Raw genomic sequence first — 7,086 nt, 5'->3', positions numbered from 1 at the left:
ACTTAAGGACGGTGCCTACTAATACCGAAGTATTTTTGTGCAGTTTATGACTATGTAGGAAAAGCAGATCTTAGCAAGGGCTATTGGAATCCAAATAGAAAATTGGGGGTAACCATGCATTTTTTAGAGAAAATTAAGCAACAATATCTCTAAAAAGCCCCAAAATATAAAGCAATGTATGGGATTTTTTCCTAAATTGAAGCTAAGTTATCTCTGAAAAATGCATGGTTACCCCCAATTTTTTTTTAGATACCAAAAGCATTTGGTAAGTTCTGCTTTCTCCGTATAGTTTTAAACCGCGCAAAAATATTCCTGTATTAGCAGGCACCACCCATAGGAAACCCGAGTATCTCGCGATGCGCAGAACACATGTGCAGTAACAATAGTAGGCACCGTCCTTAATTTGTTTTCATTTGAAAAAAAATTAAGTCCCAAACTACATTTAAACTATTTATGTAAAAGTATTGAATAAATAAATAAATAAATAAATAAATAAATAAATAAATAAATAAATAAATAAATAAATAAATAAATAAATAAATAAATTGTTTCAGTGTAATTTATTATTATTTTTAATTTAAACTACAACACGTTTATTTAAGCAATCCTCTAATTTGTATCAAAGTGATCATATTATTATTTCACAGATTATTGTGCATTTTGCTTGCCTCTGGATATTGATTCAATGGGTTACTGGAAAGGCAAGTGCATTTATTGTTTTGCATAAATAACTCATCAAAGCTACATTAAACAACTTAGAGATTCATTAATACTTTTAAATCAGTCAAACATGCTGTTTTGGGATAGTGAACATACCAAAAAATGTAAGAGCCGTTGTGACTAACTTTCGAGAATCTGGCGACAGAGGGAAAAATTTGAATTTCTTTTTATTTGCCCCAAAAGACCCTTTAGGTGAACTATTTTCGAAAATAATATTAAAAAGATCCAGCTAATTTTTATTTTGGCAAAAATTGGGAAAGTTAACACTTACAATGGACGGCTGGTTGGTAGAAATGGAGCATTCTTTGCAAATTTCCTTGAATGCTTCCGCTGACAAATTCTGGATATTTTCCATTTGAACCTTCTGTTATTGAAGAAGAAGGTGCAGCATTGCTGGGTCACCTAAAAACACAATGAAGTAGATGTATGGATGCCCCTTTTATCCACAAAAATAAAAAATAAAAACAAAGAAACAATTTTCTGTGAAGGCAATGTTTTGCAATTGATAATTATTTTAATAACACCTGCAAAGGCAAGGGTGTCGGGGCAAATTAAAAAAACAACGCAAAGCAAGGCAATCATGTCTTGTTGTGTGTTGTTATTATCATTTAGGCGTTTGCATTGTGTTACCAAACCCTCAAAGCAGTTTTCAATTGAGTCTCATAAAACCAAAACAAAGCAATGAATTAGTACTCTGGCCAATCACCGCAGATGCAAACAGCTTAATGAGCCAATCAGAGTACAAAGCTATCACACGCAATCGATGCAAAATGCAGAAAAGTGAGCACATGCAAGAAGCCGTTGGTTTTGGTTTTCATTTGTTGGAAAAGTGATGCAAGGTTTGCTGGCCAATCAGAGTGAAGTAAAGCAAAACCATAGCAAATGTAAAAATTGATTATTTCAGGAGTACACAAAGAGTATCAAGATTGTTTCTAGGCTACTAACCTTCTACTTCACTACTCCTTTCCTTTGATGTCAAATAAACACTCTTCTTGGACACTTCTGTGTGAAATACTTCATTGGAGCACTGACAGGGTGCAATGAAAGGGGGAATTTCTGAAATGTTGATTGACATTTTGTGGTCTGCTTTTGTGTATGTGGAACCCTCCACAAAATGAGATGTTTTGCACCCAAGGACATCTTCCAGGGTTGACAAAGTTGTATTGGCATCTGGCCTATAGTCAACCTGTGGCATATGAGAATAAATTGATATAAAAAAATTAAACCAACAGAAGCAACTCACTACAGAATTTTAACAATCTGGCATTACATTGCCATCTCATGGTTAATTTGCACAAGAATAAATTATATATTTCTTTGATCTTTAATATTAATTTTTTTTACAACTCAGAATGACAAAATTCACATTGAAAGAATAACATTGTACTAACCCCAGAGACACTGCAGCAGTTTTTTGCATTTCCATCGCCAAAATATACCATCCCAACAGTACTACACAGTCCACAAACAACATCATCCAAGTTGCGAAGTGTCAGTGCTTCAAAGCAGTAAAATGCATTATACAGGACATCAGCCAAGTAATCAATTGAGTTCTGATTTGGTACACTATCCTGCAGGTACACACAAGGAAGTTAACAAAGTTAACCCTACTGTATAAGTGTGTTTCTAAAAATTAATTTAATTAGAATTTGTACTTTAAATAATTGAGGAGTTTAAATTGAATAATACATGTTGGTACAAACAATTTTATTTACCACTGTTTGCGATTTATTATACAGGGGTCTGGACCCATGATTTTAATCCACAATGATATATGTATATATTTACAGTGGTTCCCAATTCTCACAAGCAGAAACCACTAAATCCAAGAGTTATGTATTTAGGAAGATAAAGATGGTATAATATTATTATACCACTTGCTGTTTAATAAACAATTTCTCAATTTATCACATACCATTACATACAGTGTATATGTTTACCAATATATTAAGATGGAAAACCACTAGAAATTATGAAGCACAAACCTCGGGCACAGTGAGCAGCAATGAATTAAGTATGCACTCTATAAGCGTTGACAGTGGAACCCCTTTTTTGAAGAACTCTCGCCATTCAAGAAAAGTATCTAGAGCAATCAGCACCTTGTCTCCTGCATTAAATCCACCTAAACTTGTAGATGCTACAGTATTTAAAAACTTCACATGCGAAGTCTGACTGGTAACTGCAATTTGTAAAACAAACAGCAACATGCAATTTAAAATACATGTAACTTACACTATCTCTGGTACTAAGAGAACAAACTAGCTATTAAAAATCAAATATGCAATCATGTACATCTTCAAGATTATTAACACCTTTCATTTAAAATTTTCACTACCTTTCTCCAAATAAAAATTAAATAACCTATGGGCAATTTGTCCACAGAAAGGAAATTATAATATTATAGGCCTAAACAGGGTATTCTTTTGAAATGACTCATACTTTATAGTTTCTATTCTTTACATTGTTGTAATTTTTATGGGTGTTTGTAATTTAACAGACATGGTATTTCTCACATAAACATTGGCTGTTAATTAATTAAGTTCTTATTAATACTACTCTTGATAATTTCAAATATACAGACAACACACTTTAACCATGCACACCTAAATCATAAACTTGAGGTTGATGCATCGCCTGGCCATCTGCCTTTTGGCAGTTCTTAGCTTTTACTTCTACAGATAGAAAGGGATTGCTGTTGGTGATGAGGACTGCTTTGCCTTGTGAGCCTGGGTGGCACCTAGGGGGGTGAAAGTCTGAATCACACAGCCGACAAACAACATCTGCAGCAATGAACTGCTTTGGCCATTCACCATCTATGCCCTGATAACCTGCAAGGGAATATGATATGGAAAGCGGGTGGCTAAATTAAGCTTAATTGTAGAGGTTCTTGACGCAAAAGAGGTTTCAGATGTTGGTACACTGGTGATGGAAGAATTAACTGTTGAGGTGGAGCTTGTTGGTGAGAAGCTTGTCAAGGTGGATGTGGTTACAGTAGAGCTGCTGGCTGAGTTTATTACCAAACAACTTTGAGTCACTGTAGCACTTGCTGTTAGTGGGGCTGTCCACAAACCAAGACAGCATGACAACAAGTGCACATGCAAACAAACATGGCGCGTCTTCAGTTGTTTACCACCACTCAGTACACGGCAGTGCTTCACAGAGCACATGAATAAACCATTCATTCTTTTAACATGTACAAAGCCAGTTTCAGCAGTGGTATCTGGTATACCAAAAACTGAGAAGAAGGAGAAGAAGAAGCAATCAAAAAATGGGATTTTTTAATTTCAGGTTTTACAGTTTTTGAACAGTATACTTAAATACTACTTTTCCTATAGTTTCCAAAATAGTCCCACCACTAACATTTCTTTTCCAGAAAAGAAAACTGTAAAATAAAAGCCATCTTTACGGACAGCGGATGTCCCTGTAACAAATCATACTGTTGTACTTGTAGGTCCACGTGTTACATGCCATACTTTTCTTACCCTTAGAAAATTTGCACAATATATACCAGGTGCAATAATCCTGATAGCTTTCCAATGCGTACAGCCTTGTTTGACACCAGAAAAAACATGCGGTCATCTCTTGTGGTGACTTTACCGAGAAGAGTGAATTATTGGAAAATTTACATACAGCAACGGCATCTGGATTGTCCAGCTTCTTCCCTTTTTGAGATGGATTAACATGTTTGTACTTTCCACCCACTAAAAAAAAATGACATTTGGGACAATGTTCTGGTTTCTTGAATGTGGAGTAAGACCACATGCATCTGGGACATTTCCCAGTTCCCATTCTGGTCCATTTCTCTTTCTCTGCCATTACTAACATAAAACAGAAAAACAATTAACCAATTGCCTACAGAAAAAAATCATTGGCCTGCGCATGCAGAGCACGTGTTTTTGTGTGAAAACAAGAGTTTCAAACATAAACAAGACCAACTTTTTAGAATAGGTGGATTACTTGGCTAAAGCGGCTCTGATAACATTTAACGCATTTAAGCTTGTGAGCAAACCTTGGCTTGTAATAATCCCGACGTGTTGTACTGCATAAAAAGTTTCACAAGTTCGGTGGTCTTTCTTCCAACAGCTCCTCCTCTTAACATGTCTTCTTAGTCCTTGCTAAATGTCGACTACATGACTTAATACTAGCTTCATTGTATTCTAACCAATGAAAAGCCTTTGCTACGCTTGCTACACAGTTCATGGAAACTGCCAATCAGAGAGCAGCTTCAGTGAGGTACTGATTTACTGACCTTTTCCGCCATGTTGTCTTTTTTTGCCACCCAGGTTCTTGCACATGCTCCGTTGAATCAAAACAAGGATTTGCCTATTGAGGATCTTTGTCTCCCCTTGCTTTGATATCCCAGCCAGGACATGCACTTTATATGGATGTTCTGCTTTACCCTTTAACTTAAGGATGCTCCACTTGCTGTAGAAACAGATCTTTGCATGGCTTTTACTTGTGTATGGAGCATTTGTCTGTGAAAATGACGTTGTCAAAAGTCTTCCCATCCTCCTGGTACTTCAAGCAAAATTCCACGCATTTTGCTCTGTTTGGTTTGTGGATAAGTTGGCAATATCGTGTTCCCGTCTAGACTCAGCCTAGCTTGCTGCGCAGACTCTTCACATGCTTTCAGAGAAGTCTTCCCAAAACTTTTGGGAGATCTTTCAGTGAAGGTTGGGATCCGTATGTTCATCATTTTTCTCCATCTTGGCGTCAATGAAGTTCAGCAACTCGAATGTCACATTTTCAGGAGGTTGGCTGGGCAGGAGATATTTTCAAATGACCCACTCTCTTGAAAGCGCCTCAAGAAAAGTCTTGCACCAACGTGCCTGTTGTGGCTTTACAATTGTCTTGTGCAAAAGTTCTTACTATTTCACTAATCTTCATATTTTGTGCTCACAGCCTTGAATTTTACTTCTACTTGTGTATTGAGCAACCCATTGCTACGAAATATTTACAAGTGGCACATGGTGTTTAGAAAAAAAGGAAAATAAACAATTTACTACGTTTTAAAAACAAATAATGCTAAAAGAGCCAATAAGTGAAGATGACTCTAAAACTTTTTGGTCTTTAGAGAACTTTATAAGTAATCTAAATAACAAGAGAAATTACACAAGTAACCAAAAACACAACAGTAACAACATAAAATACAAAAAAAAAAAAAAATACAAAAAGGTATTATATTTAAAGAAAGCCTGTTTACTACAAAGGAATGAAAACGTTGTACAGCAACTAAATTATTAAATGGCTAACAATAAGCAAAAAAGGTAAAGGAAACAAAGAAAACAAAAAAGTTCTTCGACTGGAGTGTCACATTTTCACATTTTTTAACAGGGGTTATTTTCAAATGACCCCCTCTCTTTAATATGCCTCAAGAAAAGTCTTGCACTGCGGTGACTGGTTTTGACATTCATCTTGTGCGTGAATTCTTACTATTTCACTAATGTTCTTATTTTGCACTCAAAGCTTCACGGTTTTTGCTTGTGTGTTGTGTAACCCATTGCTAGGAAATATCTACAAGTAGCGCATGGTGTTTAGAAAAAAGGAAAATTAATATCAACTGAAATCAAAACACTGTCAGCTAAAACAGCCAATAAGTGAAGATGACTCTTAATTTTTTTTCTTCACGATCACTTTACAAGGCTTACTGTTATTTGAAAATCTTGTCAGGTGATTTGACTTTCGTTGTTCCCAATAGAGGTTTTCAGCTTACTGGCCACGTGGTCTGAAATGGGCAAACAAAAATCCAATATGGCGTCCGCCTCAGACAACGGCGACAACATTTTCTGGACAAAGACGCTCGTGTTCATGCCCCGATTTTCTTATATCCAGATAAACCAACATTTAAAAGACAGTGGAAGGAAAGAAATTGGTCAAAAAGGCTACAAGTTCTTCGTAGAAAATTATATTCACGATGTATACGTGGGTCGACCGAGTCGACAAGGAGATTTGGCGTACATCGTGCAAGCACGTTGCCATCGCAGTCAACGAAAGAACGAAGATCCTCATTCATTGACAATTGAGGTTGTTAACAGCAACGGTGATGCAAAAATTTCAAATGCTAAATGTTCCTGTAAAGCGGGGTTTGTATTATGATATGTACGACTGGTTTTCAGTTCCACAAGGACTCGCTTAACTTGCATCATTAGCTTCCTAAAACTTTGTTTGTGATCTTTCTTTTTACTTTTATTAGGGAACTAGGACATTGCAATCATATCGCGGGGCTTCTTTATACTCTAAATCATTGGTTTCTATTGGGCATAATAGAAATTCCTGCAGATAAAACTTGTACTAGTCTACCACAAATGTGGCATCAACCCCGAGGTGGCCGCATTGTAGCTGAGCCAATTATGAATTGCGTTTTTG

This window comes from Pavona decussata, unplaced genomic scaffold, assembly GCF_977016875.1.
Source record: "Pavona decussata unplaced genomic scaffold, jaPavDecu1.1 SCAFFOLD_300, whole genome shotgun sequence".
Classification (NCBI taxonomy): Eukaryota; Metazoa; Cnidaria; class Anthozoa; order Scleractinia; family Agariciidae; genus Pavona; species Pavona decussata.
Note: the sequence above shows the minus strand (reverse complement) of the source record.